Source organism: Muntiacus reevesi, chromosome 14 (assembly GCF_963930625.1).
Source record: "Muntiacus reevesi chromosome 14, mMunRee1.1, whole genome shotgun sequence".
Taxonomy (NCBI): Eukaryota; Metazoa; Chordata; class Mammalia; order Artiodactyla; family Cervidae; genus Muntiacus; species Muntiacus reevesi.
This window is the reverse complement of record NC_089262.1, coordinates 62,676,921-62,700,463: the sequence shown is the minus strand read 5'-3', so window position 1 is coordinate 62,700,463 and position 23,543 is coordinate 62,676,921. Positions and strand designations below refer to the sequence as shown.

Below are 23,543 nucleotides of genomic sequence, written 5' to 3'. Positions count from 1 at the left end.
CCCTTTATGTCGTTAGTGTGTAGAATAGATCTGAAAATTAGCAGCTGTTCGTTAAGTTTGTTGAATGAGTGAATAGCTCCCGTGTACAGGGCAGGGACTAGGCAGTGGGCACATGTGAAACACTAGAAGTGTGGTTTCTCACTTATTCTTTACAATCACCCTGGGTGGTATGTTTTACCCCCATTTTACAGATGGGGAAACTAAGGCTCACAGAGGTGACATTACTTGCCCAGGACCATCCACGTAGGAATGACAGAGCCAGAACTTGAATCTGTGTCTTTCTCTTTCCAAAGCCCAAGGTTTACACTTCTGTGTCTGTAGCTAAGGAGGATGTCCCAAGCCTGGGCACGCCCCTGCCTGCAGCCGTCTTACTTACATCTACTCACCTTTCCACATCCACATTGCCAGTTCCAAAACTGAGTATGTTTCACACCTGTCTTCCTCCCGTTTATCCGGAAAACCCCATAACTTCTTTTGATAAAGTCAGTTCCACCAGCCCGGGGATTAGGGGAGATCGGCTGCTCCATGTGTGGCCCAGAGCAGTAGCACTGCCATTGCCTGGAGGCTGTTAGAGACGCAGACTCGCGGGGCCACACCACTGACTCAGGCTTTGTGTTCTGATGCACTGCCTAGGTGGTTTGTTCACATATCAGTCTTTTTACATTTATTTTTATTGAGATGTAATTGATATATTACCTTGTATAAACTTAAGGTATACATTGGTATAAATGTCAGTTGATTTGATGCATTTCTTGTGTTTATTGTAACATGATTACCACCATAGCCTGTTAGCTAACATCTCCATCATGTCAAATAAGTCAGATAGTGATCATTTAATTTTTGTGGTGAGACCACTTTAAAATCTAGTCTGTTAGCAACTTTAAAGTGTATAATACAGTATTGTTTTTTTTTCAGTATTGTTGACTATGATCAAAATGCTGTGCATTAGATTACCAGAACTTATTCATCTTCTCACTGCAAATGTGTACGCATCTCTCCAATTCTCCTACCTCCCAACCCCTGGTAATGACCATTCTGCTGTTGCTAATGCGTTCAGTTTTTCTAGATTTCACACATAAGGGAATACATATATACAGACAGTCTTTCTCTATCTTACTTACCTCAATTAGTGTATGCCCTCCAGTTTTATCTATGTCGTCACAAACAGCAGGATTTCTCTCTTTCCCACAGCTGCATAGTATTCCTGTGTATATGTAGGCACCACATCTGTATCCATTCATCACCGACAGACACTTGGGTTCTTTCCACCTCGGCTATTGTGAATAATGTTGCAATAAACATGGGAGTGTAGGTATCTTGTCGATACTCCTGTTTTCATTTCCTCTGGATAAATACCAAGAAATAGGATGGCAGACAAGCAAAGATCAACAAGTGAGACTGCATCAAGCTAAAGCGATTCTCACGGCAAAGAAAAACAATCACCAAAATGAAAAGACAACCTGTAGATGGAACAAAATATCTGCTCATCATATATCTGATAAAGGGTTAGTATCCAAAATACGGAAAGAACTTGCACAGCTCAATAATGACAGCAATAACAAAAGCCCAGCTGAAAATAGAACTTCCACACCTCAGTCTTCGAAAAGCAATGGCACATATCCAGACACATGGTAAATGCGCGATAGTGTTAGCTGATGATGACAAGAAGTAGGACCTATTATTTTTATGATTAAAAAAGCATCTGAAATTCTCCTGTGATGTAAATAGTTTTTCAGGCCCTTTAAAGTATTATCTAAATCAGAAATAGAAAATAAGAAAGGGGCAGATTAAAAAGACTCAAGATTCTTTGGGCGAATGAAAAAGGTGGCAGGGAGAAAGAAAAGAAAAATATATTGAGTGTGGCGAGTGTTTCCTAGGCCATCTGTGTGAAGAAATAACAAAACCAGCCTTGAAATACCAGCAGAAGGGAACACTGGAGGGCTTTGCTTGACAGAATTATTGGAAATGGTGCTTCCTGATTTAGGAACAACAACAACAACAAATTCAAATATATTTGTCCTTTTTTCCCCTAGCATGCTTATAACTCTTGGTAAAGCCAACAATCAGTTTTCAGCTCTTTTTAACTCTGCTCATCCTGTGGTTAATAATTTCCAGTTTACCCAGCAGGCTAACGTCACCTCCCCTTTCCTGGGAAAGACTTTCTATGCTCCGGCTGGCAGTGAACCTGTCTTCCTAGCAGCTGCCCAAGTCATCCAGCCCGCCCCTGCCTTCTCTCCAACAGGGACCCTCCTGGTGGGTGTCAGACAGTGACTTAGTGTTCTGCATGGGGGAGAGGGAAGAAGAGAGGGCTGTCTCCCTCTTCTTTTATAATCTGGCAACGAGAAGAATTTTCTCCCTGTTTCCTGGGAAATAGCTGATAAAGGACATTTTGTCTGCTGCTATTTATGTATACCTAGGCTGAACAAATCCCCAAACTCAGACCTTCCCAGCCCCCTCCGGACTGAGAACTTTGAAAACAGGGGACAATAGTGAAAGCCTAGAGCCAGCAGCCTGGTATGAGCCTGGGCACCCCAGCTCCGCTTCCTCCTCTGGCCTGCTGTTGAAAGCTTTGCCAGCTGCCGTCACCACCCAGGGGTTGGTTTTTCAAATGTCTGTGGCCCTGAGAAATATTTACTTTGGGGGGTGGCATGGAGGGAGTGGGGAAAGTGGCTAGAGTAACCAGAGCGCACATCCCAGAAGCTTGTAGCCCTGCCCACCACCGCCTGCGCCCTCCCCGGGTGCAAATCTTTGCCCAGCATCCTTGCTGTCATCAAACTGGCCAGCGCGGTTCAGAGGGCTGCCAGCAGGCTTTCGGATCATCTTCTCCCTGGTTGCTCTGAATGGCCAGAATGGCCTCAGGAAACCAGCAAAGAAAACCGGGGGTGTTCCTGAAACATGTACCTTCAACTTCCTGTTTACAACTCCAGAGGGGGAGCCCTGGGGACCAGCTCTGCGCGCGTCAGCTTTGCTTCTGCTTCCTCTGAGATCCCTGACCTTGTGAGGGCAAAGGCCTTCCCTTCTGCCACCTGGAAAAATAATACACTGGGAACATGGGCCTGACTGTGAGGGCTGCTCAAAACAAACACCAAGTTGGCAAGTCGGTGGTTGTGACTCAGGTTAACTTGAGCCTGAATCTTCAGATCTTTCTGGGAGCATCCCCCATCCCAATGTGGGGTTCCAGTCTGAGACCCCATCCGATAGCCCGCTTGGGGACTTAAGGGGGTCAGTGGTGGGGAGGAGGAACCCAGCTGCAAAGGCAGCTAAGCCCCCTCCACCCCCCACAACCCTACCTGCTGTGTGTCCCTTGCTTCCCACATTCCCCTTTCCTGGACTAAAAGAATAGTTAGGCATCCTCGAAGGGATTTGTCACGGTGACACCAAGCAAGTGGCTGACCCAAGAACACGTGAATGGCCTGGAAAAGATGCTGGCACTAGAGAGCCTGCTTCTGCACAGTATGCAGGAGCCAGCACCATTATCCTCCCCGGCACTTGTTAGAATGCAGAGTTTCAGGCCCTGCCTTGCTCCACTGATCTGAATGTGTCTTATAACAGACCGCGCCCAGGTGATTCCTGTCCACAGTGAAACTGCAGAATCACTGCCCTGGGGAACCCAGCCCTGTGGATGCCTGCACTGAGTTTGGACAACTTGCACTTTAAAAAAAAATCTCATGAGCACTTTGACTTTTTGTAATTGATCTTGTTTTCCTCTTTGCTAAGAAGAGCAGGTTTAGTCCCACTGAAGTGTCAGCTTATTTGACCTCATGAACAAAAACATAAGACATGCTGCATAGCAGAGACCTAATAAAGGCACCGCTGGGTCCTCAAAAGAAGAATTTCTCAGATGAATATGATCTGAGACCAGAAAATTCAAATTCCAGAGGGGCTACGCAGATGACAGAGATGCAGAAAGTGAGCTGGGCGGACCCGTGGACTGGGATGGACAGCAGATGTTCTGACTGAAGGGCCAGGTGCTACTCAACCCCGACCTGTCTTTGTCATGCAGAGACCCAGCCAGGGTGCCAGATCATATTTTTCAAGAGAATTCTGAATTTATATATATTTTTAAAAAATCACCCAGTATTAAAAGACTGGCAATTAATGAAAACCCCCTTTTTTTTTTGAAAGAGAAAACATGGGGTTAGACCTAACCAAGCATGATGTCAGGGAACATCTTGGGGCCATGGGTCTGTAGCCTCAGACTGAACCCCTCCATCCTGGACAAACTCACAGACTGGTGGGGGAGATGGAAAATTTCAACCTGGTACCCCAAGGGAACGTATACTACCAGAGCTGAGAAAAGAGGTACTGAGTTCAGCCTATGGACATCTTTTTGCAAATTGTCGATTCATTACTCAGAAGTGTTTACTGGTGCCTTACTGTGAGCCAGGCTTCATGCTGAAACTAGGGATAAAGCAGTATAACAAGACAGACCGAGTCCCTGCCCTCGCAGAGCATGCAGGCTGGAAGCTGGGACAGAGAGGCTAGGATAGGAATGATCTTCCAGGCAGGGAGACTCACATGTGCAAAGGCTGTGAGGTGCAAACAGCATGTTGTAGGTGGGGAGCTGCAAGCATGTCAGTGCTAGGGGAACTTGCCATGTGACTGAGGGAGAGGTGTGAGGTGAGGCTGAAAAGGGAGGCAGGGGCCGGAAGGTCGTGGTCCATACTGTACATGCCATTGTTGTTCAGTCGCTCAGTCATGTCTGACTCTTACAACTGCTGGACCGTAGCAGGCTAGGCTTCCCTGTCCTTCACTCTCTCCTGAAGTTTGCTCCAACTCATGTTCATGTTCATTGAGTCGGTGATGCCATCCAACCATCTCATCCTCAGTCATCCCTTCTCCTCCTGCCTTCAATCTTTCCCAGCATCAGGGTCTTTTCCAATGAATCAGCTCTTTGCATCAGGTGGCCACAGTATTGGAGCTTCAGCTTTAGCATCAGCCCTTTCAATGAATATTCAGGGTTGATTTCCTTTAGGATTGACTGGTTTGATCTTGCTGTCTATGGAACTCTCAAGAGTCTTCTCCAGTACATACAATTAAAGAGGTTGAATTTGGACCAACGTGACTGGAATGCAGTTTTCCTAAATTCATAGTTGCTGAGAGGAGGATGAATCTAATGAGCAGAGAGCTGGGAAATACCCAAAGTCCAGAGAGTCATTAGGGAAGACTTGGGCAGTGGTCCAGGAGTGAGGTGATGTAGGACTGAACGGTGCATCATGCAGGGATAGAGAGATGGCTGTGGATCTGAGAACTGTGCAGAGGTAACATCAGGATGATGTCTTTAATGGGAACCCTGGGAAAGAAGGAAGAGCCGGGGCTTCTGGCCAGTGTGACGGGGGATGTGGATTGCCGTGGTTGGTGATAATAGTGGTTACTTGCATTGCCAGTGGAATCAGAGCCTGCCTCTGTTCAAATGCCACCTCCACCCTTTGTTCTGTGAGTGGCCCTGGCCAAGTTCCCAGGGTCTGAGCCTCTGGTTCCCCATCTGCGGAAGGTGGCAGGAATGCTGACTGAGCTGGTGTGAGGATAAAGGGACATTAATGGTGGGAAGCAGACACTGTCTGACGTGTAGGAGATGCTCAGTGGCGGTGTGTTCTTACTCCCCAGGCTTCCACCACCCATCCATCACATTAGCTTGCACTTTGAGACCTACTGGTCCCCTCGTAATAGAAATAACAGTAATAGTGTTCAGAAAACACTAAAATGGTTTGCAAGCTACCTGTCGTGGCCTGAATGGTGGTCCCCAAAAGATGTGTATGCGTGCTCAGTTGTGTCCAGCTCTTTGTGACCCCATGGACTATAGCCCGCCAGGCTCCTCTGTCCATGGGATTCTCCAGACAAGAATACTGGAATGGGTTGCCATTTCCTCCTCCAGGGGATCTTCCTGAGCCAGGGATCGAACCCATGACTCCTGTGTTTCCTGCATTGGCAGGTGGATTCTTTACCACTGAGCCACCTGGGAAGCCACCTGCCCTCCAGCAAAAGATAATCCTATATCCTCATCCCTGGAACCTGTGAGTGTGGCCTCATTTAGACAAAAGGTCTTTGCAGATGTAATTAAATGAAGGATCTCAAGATAAGATATTCCTGGGTGATTTGTGTGGGCCCTAAATTTGAGGCCACGTGAAGAGACACACAGAGAAGGCAGACAGGTGAAGAGTGGAGTGATGGAGACCAGAGCCAGGGAATGCCTGCCCTGGAGGCTGGAAGCTGGGGGAAGAATCGCCCCTAGAGCCTTTGGAGGGAACACAGCTCCGCCAACACCTTGATGTCAAACTTACAGCCTCCAGAACTACGAGAAAATAAATCTTCATTGTTTCAAGCCAGCCAGTTTGTGATTTGTCACAGCAGCCCCAGGAAACAGCCGGTGCTGTTTCCTCCTCGAAACCAGCGTCTCTCCTCGAAACCGCATGAGAAGTAGGGGAGGTCTCTCCGCAGCCCTGGAGACGACCATGGTACAGAGAAGGACACCAGGGCTCAAGAGGTGGAAGGAAGGAGTGGCTCAAAGCCACGTAGCCAGTGAGCTCCACGAGCCTGACACCCAGCTTTCCTGAGTTCTCCTCTACCCTCTGGCCTTTCTGGAACATTCTACCTCCTCCCTGCACCATGCATCAGTGGATGATGGATCACTCTGTAGTCAGGGCAGGTTTGCAGGGTCCCAAAGCAACTTCCTCCAAGAGCAGGCAAACAGCCAGTGGGGGCGAGGGCCCTTCTGTGAAGGGGAAGGGAGCATCCGCCCTGTCCGATTTTATTAGCTCCCAGCAACCTCTAGTGGCTCCCAGATTCCTTCCTAGGAAGAAAGCCGTGAAAGCCAAATAAACAAGTGGGCACAGTGGGGGGCGGGAGGGTGGGGTGACTGGGAGGTTGAGGTTGACATATCTACACTACCATGTGTATTCATAAATAATCAGCTAGAGGGAAGCTGCTGCATAGCACGGGGAGCTCAACCGTGCTCAGTGACGACCTCGAGGGCTGGGATGCGGTGGGCTGGGCGGGAGGCTCAAGAGGGAGGGGATACATGTGTGTGTGCGTGCATGCTCAGTTGCTCAGTCGTGTCTTACTGTTTATGACCCCATGGACTGTAACCCCCCAGGCTCCTCTGTCCATGGGATTCTCCAGGCGAGAATCCTGGAGTGGGTTGCCATGCCCTCCTCCAGGGGATCTTCCCAACCCAGGGATCGAGCCCGTGTCTCCTGCGTCTCCCACATTGCAGGCGGATTATTTACCCACTGAGCCACCTGGGAAGCCCCGGATACATATACATATAGCTGATTCACAGCACAGACTAACACAAAACTGTAAAGCACGTATACTCCAATTAAAAAAAATCCAAGCTGGGAAAGCATTCATGTTTGTTGGAGAAAGACGCTCCTCTGAGTAACTGAACAGCCACAATACTTGTACCACACACATACCTGGGAGTCTCACGTCTTTCCTCAGACAGGGTGGGGTTTAACAGACTCCAACCAGCAAAGCAAAATAAATAAATACGTAAGTAAATGTTATGGTCTCAAATATTTGTGGCTAAATTTGCTTTTCCCTAATGTTATATTGTGAGTTCAAATTTATTGGAAGGACTCATAGGGTGACCAGCTTGAGTACCTAGTGAGTCCTTCTGTCTCAGTGAAATCTCCATCCCACCCTTGCGAGGTTGTGTGGTTATTGCTGATTTTAGACAAATGAACAGCTCAGGACTGTGTGCTGAGTTGAGTGTCGCATGTAAGTTCCAGAGCCAGGATTCCAGCGCAGGCCAGTCTAACTCCTAAGCTTGTCCTTCTGATTTAAGCTCCTGGTTCTCAAGCCTGGGCCCAGGGTGGGTGTACTCGGGGGGCTTTAAATCATCCTGCAACAGCTGCCGCCCCCGTGAGTCTGAACCAATTGGCCTGGAGTGTGGCCCCAGTGTAGGATTCCTCAGAGCTCTCCAGGAGATCTGAGTGTGCAGCCAGGGTAGAGATCCCCTGTCTGAAATCCGTTTCACATGATGGAGTTCACAGAGAGCCAAGGGGCTGGTTTCAAGGCCAGCTTGCCCTTCCCGATTTTCGCCTTTCGTCATCCGCGTTGGCTTTAAAGGGAAATGCACTGCCATCCTTTAAAGCAAAACAGAAAAATGGGGATCGAGGGAGCACGTCCTATGAACCAGCACCATGCTCGTGGGTTCCCTGCGTGATGTCGCGTCACCTTCCCCACGCTGTCCTCATCAGTCAGAGGAGGAAACTGAGACCCAGAGGATGGAGAGGTTTGTCCCGGTCACGAAGCTCATGGGTGCTGGGCCCAGGACTTAGACTCAGGGCCTGTTTCGTGTCCAGCCCCAGTAGCCACTCTGCTGTGTGCTCACAAACACACACATGTGCCTGGCACTCTTTATTTCTGTTAGTAAGGTTGTGGCATGGGCCTTGGAGAAGTCATGGATGCGTGGATGGGGCTGGGTATCTGGCTTCTATGCCAGCCTCCAGGGGCCCAGGGAAGTGTGTGCTCAGCTGGAGGGGTCGCAGGACCCCCCTCCATCCCTGAGCCTTGCCTCCTCTTTCAGCTGAGGTCCCCCTGACACCCTGCTGTGCCCCTCCAGGTTTGGCTGTCCCAGGTGTGTTGTGAGGGGCTGGAGAACCAAGCACCCCCAAACTCCTGTGACTTCACTTCCCGCCTTTACTTTTAGGCCCTTTGTATTCAATGTGATGACTGTTTGTACCAGGGTAACAATAATTAAAAATGTAAAAAATAAGGACACTACCATTCCTTAAGAGATTGTTACATGTAAGTAGCAGGAACCAACAAGTAGTAAGAATCAATATTCTCATTCGAGTCTCCTAAAATGCCACAGAGAGTGGGGAAATTATCCCCATTTTACTGATGAGGAAAACTGAGGCTCACAGCTCACATGACTTTCTTAAGATTGTCCACAGCTAGGACATGTCAGGGTTGTTATTTTTAGCTGCATTGATATACTCTATGCCAACTCTGCGGCAAAAGAGGGATTTTTCCTACCCAGTTAGCTAACCGCCTTCCTGGCTCCAGGGTCTACTGCTGGAGAAACTACAGGTGCAGACTGTGCTTCATGTAAACCAAGGGCTTGCGGACTCTCCTTCTTCCTCGTCTCATACACCGAATCACACAGCTTACCAGTTAACGTTGAAAGCAACCTCTGCAGAAACTCAAGTCCCGTCTTTTTGCTGACAGATGGGGAAACTGAGGCCCAGTGGGGCAAAATGACTTGCCTAGCGTTGTCGGCTAGCTCTGGACTGGGACTGGAACCCAGGTGTCTGGTTGTGACGTCTGGTTCAGTTCTCAACCACAGGCCAGCTGGTTTCATTCATTCATCTGTTCAGTCGGTTGAATAGTAATTTGTTGTGTGGTCAACACTGTTTCATTTGACTCTTGACACAACCCCATTAGGTCGGTTATATAACTGCAGATGAGGACCCTGAGCACAGAGGGGTGAGATGTGCTATCCAGAAGGCAAGCGGCAGAGCGAGCGTTTGAAGCCAGGTGTTCTGAAGGGGGTGTAGCGAGGAGTCAGGAGGGAGGCTGAGCGTGCCCCTGCAGGGGCGGTCAGAGCCGCCTGGGCGCCGTGGGCTTGGCCTCCGTTCCGGAGGTGGGGTCAGGCCACCGGAGCGGAGTTGAGGGTAGGGGTGGGGCTGGACCCGTGGGCACGGGGGTCTGTGAGGTGGGCCCATGGGAGGGAACGTAGATGGCCTTCCCCGAGAGCGTTCTGAAAAGGAACCTGACCAAAGCACGCCGAGCGTGGCCATCCTTCAAAGGCGGGGGACTTCTGCTGCTGAGCCGCTCCGGGCGCCGGCGGGCACAGCCCCTCCCAGGAGCGTCCTGGGGTCTGCGGACGGAGCGTGGGCTGGCGCGTCATGCCCGGTCACTCCTGCTTGTTCTGTGGCGCTGGTACATTCACAGCAGTGAAGAGTTTACAACTGGAAATGGTGCTCAAGGCGATCGGGGCCAGCATGTCCCCAAGAGCAGAGCAAGTGGATGTGCTCTTACCTGTGGTCTGCAAGAACGTGGAGGTGGTCCTCACACCGGGGCTCAGTGACACTGAATTACCCAGAGAGGCTGTGTTCCCTCTTCAGGTCTCTTTCAACCCTTACAATTCTGCAGAGAGCCTCACCTAGGTGCCGGGGTGTCTTAAACACCTCCCAGAACACCTGCTCACCTCCTCCACCCCTTCACTGCAGACCCGAGGCCCAGAGTCTTCAGGAAGGCCAGCATCTGACTAGCGGTGTATAGCCTTGTTTTGTTCACAGCTATCTTCTGTCAATGGCAAATGATACTGGCTCTGCAGTTAGGGCATTGTTACAAAGTTTTTGTTTAAATGAGCAATTTAAAAATATTTTCCTTTAGAAATGAGTGATTTTTAAATAGGGGTGCCTCTGTTTTGAGACAAGTATCAAGTCAGTGATCATGCTGGCTTCCTTGGCTGGGGTAACTTGTGAAGTAGGAGGGAGGTGACTGGGGGCGGAAGGCACAGAGCCGGGACCCTCCCACGCCCAGTCGGCAGGGAAGGGTCTTGCCCAGGGGCTCCCAGCGAGGCAGGATGAGCAGGCACCTTCCAACCACTCTTCCCTCCTGCTGCTTCCTCGGCTGTGTCAGTCCTCAGTCGTGTCCAACGCTCTGTGACCCCATGGACTGCTTCCAGGTGGCACGAGTGGTAAAGAACCTGCCTGCTAATGCAGGAGACGGCAGAGGTGTGTGGGTTTGCTCCCTGGGTCAGGAAGATGCCCTGGAGAAGGAAATGGCAGCCCACTCCAGTATGCTTGCCTGGAAAATCCCAGGGACGGAGCAGCCTCCTGGGAGCCACGAGGTGGCGGATGAAGTTCTCCAGCAGCATGTGTGCCTGTGTCCCAGCCTCCTGAGACGGGGCTCTACCTTCTGATCTCGGTCTCTGACCTGGGGACCCCACCCCCGCCCCGGGCAGACTGCCTGCTGCTCTGGGGACTCCCACTGCCTGGCCAGGCGCCTGTGTTCCTGGTTTCCAGGCTCTACCTCTGCCTTCGCTCTGCTGCATAGCTTCAACCCACCCTCCCCAACTCAGCTGTAGTTTATCTCCTCTCGGGTGACTCCCCAGGTCCCCGAGGCTGGGGTGTCCCTGGTCACTGCCCTCAGCCGTCTGTTCTCTCGTCTGTCAGCCCTCTGCTTACTCATCCGGGACCCCCGTTACATGATGTGCTCCTTGAAGGAAGGACAGCGCCCTCCTTACCTTGGCGTTCTCAGAGCCTGGGGCCTGGCACGCTGAAGGCCCATGTGAAGTTTATGAGCAATTTAACAACAACAACAATCACTGTTTATTGAGCACTCACTGGGTATCCCCATTTTATGAGTGAGGACTTGGAGCTCAGAGATGTTAAGCATCTTGCTGAAGGAGACACAGCAGTGACAGCACTGAAAGTTGAACCACAGCAGCCTCTGGAGCCCACATTCTTATTGCATGTGGCAGCCACTGTGTCTGTCCCTCTCTCCACACATGCGCCACAGAACATGGCGAGGCTGGAGGGGTTGGTGCAAGGTTCCCCCGCTCCTCCTGCTCCTCCCCATCTTTTTGCTGATTGCTAACCCAGCCTCTGTCTCTTCCGGAGCCCTGACTCCAGCTGCCTGTGGGTGCAGCCGCCTTCACCAGGCAGACTGGCCAGGCAGCCCACCAAGGCCTGGCTGCCCACTGGGAGCCCATTAGTCAAGTCGTCCTCCGGCACGATTATGCCTTCGCCTCGGCGATTTCAGGCCCAGCTGCCAGGCCCATGTGCAAATTTGTACTGATTTGATTAGCTTGTTTAGTCATCGCTGCTGATGAGCGCGGGCTGCGGCCACCAAACGACATTCTGCTGCCTGCAACTCTGTAATCGCTTTTGGAGGGGATATTATGTTAATATCTCACACAAGAGCCTTCGATCAGGCAGAACATCAGGGCAGCCAGGCCCAGGCCATATGGTGCATCCGCGGTCCTCCTTTGTAATCCTGGGTAATTGAAATCCTCTTCCTTGTTCAGATGTGGAAAGCCTTCCTCCGTGGGTAGCAGAGGGCCCTTGGGTAACTTACTCACTACTCCTCAGGGGAACATCACTGGGGGGATGATGGCAGGGTGGCTGGGAATTCACGTCAGAGGAACTTTAGCCTTTTTGAGAACAAAAATCCCTTGTACGTGCTTAAGAGGGAAACTGGCAACAGTAATAGACCCACCAGTTCTTGAGCTCTTGTGATGTTCCAGGCACTGAGATAATTGCGTCTGCTGCCTTATGACAAACTGCCGGACATGTGTTACGCCCATTTCAAAGATGAGAAAACTGAGGCTCAGAGCAAGCAGCTTGCCTGAGGTCAGCAGCTTGGAGTAGAGGCACCAGGACTCTCCCCAGGTCTGGCTGGCTAAGGCCACAGTCAGACTGGGAGCTGGAAGGGGTTTTGAGGCTGTTGATAACCCCCAGACAGCTACCAGTTAATGCGGTGCCTTGAAATCATGAGTGTCAGAAAGCCCTGGAGGTCTCGTTAAAATTCACAAATTGCTGGGCCCCATTCCCAGAAGTATGATTCAGTAGATCTGGGGCAGGATCTGAGAATTTGCATTTCTAGCACATCCCCAGGTGCCGGTGCTGGCCCAAGGACCCCACTTTGAGAACCACTGGTCTAGGGAATACCTGCTATAAGCCCAGTACTATCCAAGTATAAGAGGTTTTTCACCCCCATTTTTCTGAAGAGGAAACTGAGACTTGGACGGCTGAATTCGCTTTCCTAGAGGCTCTGAGCCAGTATGTAGGACTTGAAAGGAGGCGACTTATCCAAGGCAGGAAGGTCACAGAGCCAGGACTCAGCCTGGGTCTTTGATTTGCCATCCAAAGATGTGGCCTCGGGGAAGCAGATGTTACATTTTGATTTTGCTTCTACCAGAAAGAACATAGAAAACTGTGTCGATGCTGACTGAGTGGGCTCTCCCTGGGTGGCTCCAGGAGGTTGCTCACGTTGTCTTATGGGCCTTGACTTGGGCGGCGGTGGGTTCTGGCCTGTGGACCAGCGCGCAGGCTCGTCGGTCCTCTCTGAGGGCTGGCTCCAGTCCCCACCTGAAGCTGACTTATGCTTGCAGGAGGACCCCACGCTGGGATAGGCAGCCTGAGCGGCAAATGAGGAGCTGGGGACTCAGGGCAGAGTGCGTGTCCTGCCTTTGGTTCCACCATCAAGTGTGTTGCACGCTCTGCTGGGATCCTGGTGACAGTTAATTACTTCTTTATCTGGTGACCGAGTTCTGTCAGGCTGGCCAGGCAGATAATCCCTGGTCAGCCTCCCCTCCCTGTCCTCCATATTCCTGACAGGTGAAGAAAAAGGAAGCCATCAGTAACGGAGGATCACCCTAATCTGGACACAGACTCATGCCCTGTCCAAAATAAGATGCATTTTCCCCACTATCCCCGTTTTACTGATGCACAAACTGAGGCTCAGAAAGGCTCCTGCCAAGTTACCCAGCTGGTAAGTGGACCGAGCGAGGATTTACAAGTGAGGCAAGCCAATCCCAAACCCAGTCCACTCCCCGACCGCCTCCTTCCGTTCTGCCCACTTCCTGAAAATGCTGATGAACATTTGTCAGTCTTCTGGAGGAGAAATATTGTTTGCAATGATTCCAAAACATACTCATTAGTGGAACTTTCTTATTTTTTTCCTAGTGCAGAGTACCTCATAAGAATAAGATGCTGGAGAATCAAGGTCTTTTGACCTGTGCCCTTGACTCCAAAGCACTAGCCCTCCAACCCAGGCACCTGGGTGCCTGTGACATGCTTGCTGGGTAGGAAACTGCAGAGGGAGCAGAAAGGGCCCCATCTATTGACTCCAATGCTGTGTCCCTAAAGCAGGCGCAGGCTGTTTGCACATGACTGATGCTTGATATATATGTTTGTTTGTTGGTGGCAAATGTTTGTATCTTATAGCTCAGAGTACCTGGCAGGGCCATCCTCTTGAGAGCAGAGGACTCTGTTCCGTTTGGCCCCAAAGATGCGAGGACGAGGAGACCTTGGCAAAGTTACTTTTCCTCTCTGGGTCACTTTCTTCTCTCCTGCTCTGAGAACTCCTTCCTCCATCTCTCCCAGTGTGTGCTCAGTCATGCCCGACTCTTTGTGATCCCTTGGACTATAGCCCACCAAGGTCTTCTCTCCATGCAAATTCCCAGGCAAGAATACTGGAGTGGGTTGCCATTTTCTCCTCCAGGGGTTCTTCCCAACCCAGGGATCAAACCCACATCTCTTGTGTCTCCTGCATTGGCGGGCAGATTCTTTACCACTGCGCCACCTGGGAAGTCCGCTTCTCTCCCAGGGTTTGTGCCAGTTGGCAGGTGTGAATATTCATTGGAAGGACTGATGCTGAAACTGAAACTCCAATACTTTGGCCACCTGATGGAAAGAACTAACTCATTGGAAAAGACCCTGATGCTGGGAAAGATTGAAGGCAGGAGGAGACGGGGACAACAGAGGATGAAATGGTTGGATGGTATCACCGACTCAATGGACATGAGTTTGAGCAAGCTCTGGGAGTTGGTGATGGACAGGGAAGCCTGGCGTGCTGCAGTCCATGGGGCCGCAGAGAGTCGGGCATGACTGAGCGACTGAACTGAACTGAACTGAAGGGCTTCCGTGACAAGGGACCATGCTGGGAAGATGAGCTGTTTTCATGGCTGCTTTGGTGAGAGTAACAACTTGGACTAAAAGGGAGAGAAGTCACAACACCAAGAGGGGAACCGTCCAAACCTGCCTTGTTCAAGGCGGGAGCCACTGGCTACGTATGACTCTTTAACTAAACTGATTAGAGCAAATAGAATGATGCATGCCGTTTCTCTGGAGTGGCAGCCACATTTCAGGAGTGGCCAGTGGCTACTATATTGGACAGGGCAGGTAGAGGACATGTCCACCATGGCAAAGTCCAGCTGGCCGGGGCTGAGGAGTTTGTGCTGCATCGTGACGTTCCTAGACGTTTATTGTTTTCACATCCTCACATGACACTTAGCCCTTTGGAAGTCCTCTCTCACCTGCTTTTAGGAGGAAGAGGGAAACAAACATTTGAAATCACCCACTGCCTGATTTTTTTTTTTTTTTTTTTTGCATTCCAGTCCCCTATAATAACAGACTGGTTCCAAATAGGAAAAGGAGTATGTCAAGGCTATATATTGTCACCCTGCTTATTTAACTTATATGCAGAGTACATCATGAGAAACGCTGGGCTGGAGGAAGCACAAGCTGGAATCAAGATTGCCGGGAGAAATATCAATAACCTCAGATATGTAGATGACACCACCCTTATGGCAGAAAGTGAAGAGGAACTAAAGAGCCTCTTGATGAAAGTGAAAGAGGAGAGTGAAAAAGTTGGCTTAAAGCTCAACATTCAGAAAACTAAGATCATGGCATCTGGTCCCATCACTTCATGGGAAATAGATGGGGAGACAGTGGAAACAGTGTCAGACTTTATTTTGGGGGGTTCCAAAATCACTGCAGATGGTGATTTCAGCCATGAAATTAAAAGACGCTTACTCCTTGGATGGAAAGTTATGACCTACCTAGACAGCATATTGAAAAGCAGAGATATTACTTTGCCAAGAAAGGTCGGTCTAGTCAAGGCTATGGTTTTTCCAGTAGTCATGTATGGATGTGAGAGTTTGACTATAAAGAAACTGAGTGCCGAAGAATTGATGCTTTTGAACTGTGGTGTTGGAGAAGACTCTTGAGAGTCCCTTGGACTGAAAGGAGTTCCAACCAGTTCATCCTAAAGGAGATCAGTCCTGGGTGTTCATTGGAAGGATTGATGTTGAAGCTGAAACTCCAATACTTTGGCCACCTGATGCAAAGAGCAGACTCACTGGAAAAGACCCTGATGCTGAGAAAGATTGAAGGCAGGAGGAGAAGGGGATGCCAGAGGATGAGACGGTTGGATGGCATCACTGACTCAATGAACATGGGTTTGGGTGAACTCCGGGAGTTGGTGATGGACAGGGAGGCCTGGTGTGCTGCAATTTATGGGGTGAACTGACTGACTGACTGCATGATTGGGGTCTTCCTAGGTGGTGCTAGTGGTAACAAACCCACCTGCCCGTGTAGGAGATGTAAGAGACATGGGTTTGATTGCTGGGTTGGGAAGATCCCCTGGAGAAGGGCATGGCAGCCCACTCCAGAATTCTTGCCTGGAGAATCCCATGCACAGAAGAACCTCTGGTGGGTTACAGTCCATAGCACTGCAGTGTCAGACACGACTGAAGCGACTGAGCGCACACGCACTGCATGGTCTCATTAGCTCCTTCTTCACCATCAGAGCCATCAAGGAAGCCCTTAGCTCCTTCTTTAAAACAAAACAACAACCAAAGAACAAAACAGATGATCTGAAATTCCTGAAGAGCTTATTTAGATTGATTACGTGCTCTCCCTCCCATCTTAGCTCTGTAAACTTTTTAATGCCCAGAACAGCCTGAACCTCACTCAGCTCAGCCCAGGTTGGGCTGACAGGGTCCCACATGGGTGACATCTAGATGAAGGAGGCTTTTCCTGTATTTCCTGGGCTGATGCCTCTGGCTTCTGGATGGCACCCAGATCTTTCTCCCCCTAAGGTGTCTCTCCCCTGGAGCACAGCCCTGTGGGGGTCCCCCCACTGCAGTCCCTCACAGGCAGGGTGACTTGCTGGCCTGCTGACTTTGGGCCGTGACTTTCCAGTCTCCCCATGAATGCCACTGGTGTCCTCTGGAGCCCCCACACCACGCTGTTGGTAATGATGACTACTGCGTTGGCACGTCTTGTTGGGGTTCAACTTCTATCCCTGCAGCTTTTGAGCTGTGTGACATGGGCAGGGGACGTCAACTTTCTGAGCCCGAGTTGCCTCTTCTGGAAAGTGGGAGTCATGCCATCTTACTCGCAAGGTGGTGGTGAGTTCACACGTACAGTGTTTCTCAACCTGTTCTGGTCTGTGTCCTCTTTTGGTCAATACAAAAAATCTTGGCCTTCCTCCTTAAAGGCTCCACCTCTCCATGGCCTAATAAGCATTTCATGCACATCCATCAGCCGAGAACATTTGTCCAGCTTTCCCGAAATTTGTGTTATGAAAGAAAAGACTTACCCCCCCAATATAAAATCTTATTATTCTGCTGAATGTATTGTTTTGAGCTGTAGACATACCCCTCTCTCTGCCTCTTGTCATCTTGGTTCTGGGATATTTCCTGGAGTAATGAGCTTCTTTCCCTCGTTGCCATAGAAATGGAACAAGTGGGCAGGGCCTGCCGATGCACACTCACCAAGCCATGGTTCCCTCCCATTCCCGCAGGCAGACCACAGCCGAAGGACCATCAACCAGATTATGGTTTTAAGCATCGCCTCTGCAGATGCTCAAGTGTAGATAAAGCCCCCTCTTACAGTCTTTTATAGATCACTTTATTTTTTAAAAAATAGGTTTGACTTTTCAGAGCAGTTTCAGGTTTACAGAAAAATTGCACAAAAAATGCAGACAGTTCCCACACCCTGCCGCCCCCCCCCCACACACACATGTTTCCCTATTTCTCAGATCTTGCATTAGGGCAGTGACCTTGTTACAACTGCTGAACCAATCCTGAGATATTATTATTATTAATAACTAAAGTCCATAGTTTCCTTTAAGGTTCACTCTGTGTTCCACAGGTCTATGGGTTTTGACAAAAGCGTCATGCCTACATCCACCAAAACTGTATCAGACAGAGTATACGTGTGCTAAGTCCCTTGAGTCATGCCCGACTCTTTGTGATCCCATGGACTGCAGCCCTCCAGGACCCTTTGTCCATGGGCTTCTCCAGGCAAGAATACCGGAGTGGGTTGCCATGCCCTCCTCCAGGGGATCTTACCGACTCAGGGATTGAACCCACATCTCCTGCATTGGCAGACAGAGTGCTTACCACTGAGCCACCTGGCAAGACCCATCAGACAGAATAGTTTCCCTAAAAGTGCCCAAGCTCCTCCCATTCATTCCCCCCCTTCCCTCTGAACTCAGCTTTCTTTGCTTTTTCTTCAACGCCCTTTTGCCCCATGCAGGACATATACTGATTGCTTGGAACCGCTTTGTTGGATGAACGAGAAGTGCAGTGGAGGGACCACAGCCGGCTGGAGCACGGTGGTGTCAGGGCAGGAGGAGGAAGCACCACCCAAATTGAGTTTCCCTTTCTCAGTCACCTCCCTATTAGGAGATGACATGGCAAGACAGTTAGTCCTGACCAGAGCGGCGATGTGGTGGGGGCCATCGACACAGCGGCACCATCCCCGTGGTAGGTGCTGCCCGTCCTCATCCCACTGGTACGGCAAGGCCAGGTCACAGGAGCCCGGCCCTGAAACCGATCAACAGGATACAATCCATCAGTGTCTTCATCACTGTGACTTTTGGAGTCACCTCTAGATGTTTTGGCCCAGTAAATGATTAAGCAGTTAAATAAAGACAGGCTCATTAAGGAAACACGCTTCCCTGCGTATCTGCCCCAGTTACTCCTAAATTTAATCTGTCCACGAGCCAATTTCCAGGACAAAAACACACTGTCTTTTCTTTTTTTTTTTTTTGTCTTCAGAGCCTTAAACTTGAGGTCATTCATCAGTCAGGGCTTTTCCTGATGCTCTTCTCCCGCCTCCCTCCTCGGTGGCCCCGGGGTGGGGTGGGGGGCTTCTCCACACCCTCCCCCAAGCTGTGAGGGGTGAGCAGGTCCTGGGATACTAAAACTTGGAGAGAGGGTCGGCCCCGCGGGCCCCGTGCCGCAGGCAGCGGGCCGGCCTGTGAAGGCGCCCTTTCTTCTCCTCACCCGGGAGCGCCAGCCTTAAGCGGATTGAGTTTCCTTGGTGGACAGGTCGGCCTTGTTCTCCTGTCCAGATTTGTGTCTGCTGGACTCCCCAAATTGCTTCTCGAATGTTCTCTGACCTGATTTCCCTGAGGACACGTCAGACGTTGCGGGTTCCACGGAGATGGCCAGAGCACAGGGCTAGGTGAGGGTTGGGTGACCTCAGAGGGGAGACGGGCAGTGAGGAGCCAGGCCAGCCCATGCAGGATGTTCTCATGACCACGCCTGGGCCCCCTGCCCAGCTTTCTGCTTCCTTGCCCTCTGCCCTGAGCTGACTCCGCTGAGGGTGAGAACCCGCGTGCCCCCCGACTGGGGCCAGGGGCACCCTGGGCTGCAGGGCTCGTAATCAGCAGGTCAGGAGAGGACCTCCGGCCCCTTCCCGAGGCTCTGCAGCTCCCCTCGCCCTAGATGGCCACGCTCCTGCTGGTCCCGGCGCCCTCCGTGGGTGAGGTATGTGGAAGGAGGGTTTTGCTGATTACAGATCCTGGGAGGAAACCTCTTTTCCCGGAATGCCAAATAGAAAGCTGTTAAAAGAGGACTTCCTCTCAGTCGAGTTGAATCCTGGGTAAAGACCCAGGCCTTGCTTGAGAAGGAAGAGCTGCCCGCAGTGTGGGGAGAGCCCGCAGGAGGCCGGGACCCCCGCCTGCTGTCCCCCGCCCCGTCTTCCTCCGTTCCTCGGCAGGGTCAGGGTCCCGGTGAAACCACCACTGCAGGCGGTGGCCCTGCTCACGGTCGCTCACCCCTCGCTCAGGTCCCCGGCGTTGTGGCTGCCCTGCCCCTCCTGGAACAGCGGGGGCCCGGGCGCCTGTCTGCACCACGGCCACCACCCAGCCTCACCCGGCTATGAGCCAGGATCCGGGAGAGGACGCGGGCCCCGGCAGAGCTGATCGGTATCCTCCCCTTGTAACTGGCAGGTGTGTTAGAAGGGGAGGTGACGGCGGCAGGTAGCCCCTCGCATGGAAAGAGAATGAAGACAGCACATCCAGAGATGTCGGGGTGGGGGAGACGGAGGGGTGCCTGAGAGTCTTTGCTTCCCTGCACCCAGCAGGCCCCTGTGCCTGCTTCCTACCTGTCTTTTCTGGATTTATTTTTGTCATCCACTAAGTCCTCCATTTTACTTCTGTTCATTCATTCAAATTCTGTTTCTTTTTTCTTTTCTTCCCACCCTCTTTTTTTTTTTGCAAGTAAAAGAGTGCCGATGGATCCAGAAGTGGTGAGGAGCTCTCTCCACCTCATGGGAGGTAGGCTGGCAGGGCGGCCAGGAGGGCAGGGACCAGCCTGCCTGGGTTTGAAGCTGATCTCTGCACTTAGCACAGGTTACTCTGGGCCAGAACTTGGAGCTTCTGATCTGTAAAATAGGAGTAATCCAGTGTCTACCTTGGGCGGGCGGTTATGAAGGTGAAGTGAGTTGATACACACTGCAGGTGATTTGAACAGGGCCTGGGGGGCAGTCAGTTCAAGAGCTGCTATTATTACCCTCTCCCTTGGGCCCAGTGGCTGGTGAGCAGAGCCTCACTACGCCCAAGTGCTGGAGGAAAGGGAACAAGCTCAGAGTGTGAGAGACGCTCTCTTGTGACCTGGTTAGTGTCCAGCTGGGGGGCTGCTGGTCTTGCTGGCAAGTGAGGGACAGACGGGGTGCCTGCTGAGTCCTTGCAGATGACCAGGGGCTGGCCTGGGCCTGCCTCCTCACGTACCAGCACCCAGACCCAAGTGGGGGCTACTGGGCCTGCTTAGGTCAGAGGCGTGGAGGGGGCCCACAAGCCAGCGGTTCCACCCCAAGGCTGCCTAGAGAAACCTCAGAGAAATACGCACAGGTGCTCACAAGCTGTGCCCACAAATGTCTGAAAGAGTGCTGTTTGAGATGGCGAATAGCCGGATACCGTCCACAGGCCTGCTGACAGGAGGATGGGAAGTAAGCTGAGTTATAAACACATACACCATATACTGGTGAGAGGAAATCAAGTATAACTACACACTGGGAGAAAATATTTGCAAATGATACGAATGATAAGGGGTTAATATCCAACATACATGGGCTTCCCAGGTGGTGCTAGTGGTAAAGAATTTGCCTGCTCATGCAGGAAATGCAAGAGACGTGGGTTCGATCCCTGGGTTGGGAAGATCGCCTGGGGTAGGAAATGGCAACCCACTCCAGTGTTCTTACCTGGAAAATCCCATGGACAGAGGAGCCTGGCGGGCTGCAGTCTAAGGGGTTCACAGAGTTGGACACGACTGAGCACCTGAGCATGCACACATCCAACATATATAAACAGCTCACACGCCAAACAAACCCGCGGCCTCATCAGAGAAGGGGCAGGAGAACTGAAGAGAGATGTTTCTAAAGCGGAAATGCAGCTGGGCAAAGGCGCATGAGAAGATGTTCAACACCGCTAATCGTCAGAGAAATGCCGATCAAAACCACAATGAGATATCACCTCACACCTGTCAGAGAGGCTACCGTCAGAGAGCATGTAAGTTACAAGCGTTGGCGAGGGTATGGAGAAAAGCCTCCTGCATTGGTGACAGTGTAAATCGGGGCAGCCACCGTGGAAACAGCATGGAGCTTTCTCAAAAACCTGAAAGTCGAATTACGATATGATCCAGCAGTCCCACTCCTAGGTATATATCCGAAAAAACCAAAACATGAGTTCAAAAAATGCATGCACTCCAATACTCATAGCGGCATTATTTACAGTAGCCAAGATATGGAAGCAACCTGAGTGTCCATCAACAGATGAGTGGATAAAAGAGTACGTGATACATGTATCTACAAGGAATGCCACTCAGTTATAAGAATAAAATGTTGCCATTTGCAGCAGCATGGACGGACTTGAAGTACATTATACTAAGTGAAATACGTCAGTCAGAGAAAGACAAATACTGTTTCATATCGCTTACATGTGGAATCTAAAAAATACAACACACTAGTGAATAAAACAAAAAAGAATCAGACATAGAGAACAATCTAGTGGTTATCAATGGAGAGAAGGGAGGGGTGATAAAGGGGTAGGGAAGTAAAAGGTACAAACTACTAGGTATAAAATAAGGGAAGTAAGAGGTACAAACTTAGATATAAAATACGCTACAAGGATATACTGTACAACACAGGAAATGTAACCAATGTTTTATTAATAGCTACTCATGGAATATAACCTTTAAAAATTTGGAATCACTATATTGTACATTTGTAACATATAACATTAGTTGGTTAGTTCAGTTGCTCAGTCGTGTCCGACTCTTTGCAACTCCATGAATCGCAGCACACCAGGCCTCCCTGTCCATCACCAACTCCCGGAGATTACTCAAACTCATGTCCATCGAGTTGGTGATGCCATCCAGCCATCTCATCCTCTGTCGTCCCCTTCTCCTCCTGCCCCCAAATCCCTCCCAGCATCAGGGTCTTTTCCAACGAGTCAACTCTTCGCATGAGGTGGCCAAAGTATTGGAGTTTCAGCTTCAGCATTAGTCCTTCCAATGAACACTCAGGACTGATCTCCTTTAGTATGGACTGGTTGGATCTCCTTGCAGTCCAAGGGACTCTCAAGAGTCTTCTCCAACACCACAGTTCAAAAGCATCAGTTTTTTGGTGCTCAGCTTTCTTCACAGTCCAACTCTCACATCCATACATGACCACTGGAAAAACCATAGCCTTGACTAGATGGACCTTTGTTGGCAAAGTAATGTCTCTGCTTTTTAATATGCTATCTAGGTTGGTCATAACTTTCCTTCCAAGGAGTAAGCATCTTTTAATTTCATGGCTGAAGTCATCATCTGCAGTGATTTTGGAGCCCCAAAAAATAAAGTCTGACACTGTTTCCACTGTTTCCCCATCTATTTGCCATGAAGTGATGGGACCGGATGCCATGATCTTAGTTTTCTGAATGTTGAGCTTTAAGCCAACTTTTTCACTCTCCTCTTTCATTGTTATCAAGAGGTTTTTTAGTTCCTCTTCACTTTCTGCCATAAGGGTGGTGTCATCTGCATATCTGAGGTTATTGATATTTCTCTTGGCAATCTTGATTCCAACTCGTGCTTCCTCCAGCCTAGCGTTTCTCATGATGTACTTTGCATGTAAGTTAAATAAGCATATAACATTACTATATGTCAACTATTATTGTTTAGTAGCTCAGCCATGTCCAGCTTTTTTGCGACCCCACGCTCCTCTGTCCATGGGATTTCCCAGACAAGTATGCTGGAGTGGGTTGCCATTTCCTTCTCCAGGGGCTCTTCTTGACCCAGGGATCAAACCCGTGTCTCTTGCATTGGCAGGCAGATTCTTTACCACTGAGCCCAACTGGGAAGCCCAATTTAGGGGAAAAAAAAAAAAAACCTGCAGCCACAGGGGTCAACATGGTTAAACTGGAGACATAGGATACTGAACTTAAAATGCAAGCTGCAGAATGATCTAAGATGCATTTTTGATAAAGCTTGAAAACAAGAAAATAAGCACATAAGCACATTAGACACACACTGTATTTGGTAAACACAAGAAGTGAAGCAAGGGGAAGAGACCAAATGAAACGCAGGGTGTGGTCAGCTCACGGTGGGCTTAGATGTGTGGGGATGAGGGCGGGAGGGCATCACAGTGGATCCGCCTCAGCTAGGATGGCCTCGGCAAATTCTGGCGCCTACACCGAATGGAGGGGTTATGGGATTTGTTTTGTCATCATGCTTATGATTTAGTATAAACTGCATTCAGGTATCCCTGTGAAATAGTTCATAATAAAATGTTAAAATGTTTCAAAAGAGA

At 50.2% G+C, this 23,543-nt stretch overlaps 1 long non-coding RNA gene across 3 annotated transcripts in view; it reads left to right on the top strand.

The window, feature by feature from the left end:
• The window catches only part of LOC136146551 (uncharacterized), a 103,649-nt gene that overhangs the window by 63,670 nt on the left and 16,436 nt on the right, over positions 1-23,543 (top strand). For 2 of the 3 annotated variants that reach the window (XR_010659010.1, XR_010659007.1), the window contains 2 exons: positions 13,296-13,449; positions 18,006-18,455. The exons of the other annotated variant lie outside the window; for it this stretch is intronic. This is a non-coding gene — a long non-coding RNA (uncharacterized lncRNA). Of the gene's footprint in view, positions 1-13,295; positions 13,450-18,005; positions 18,456-23,543 lie in introns of those variants that run through there. 3 annotated transcript variants of the gene reach the window in all.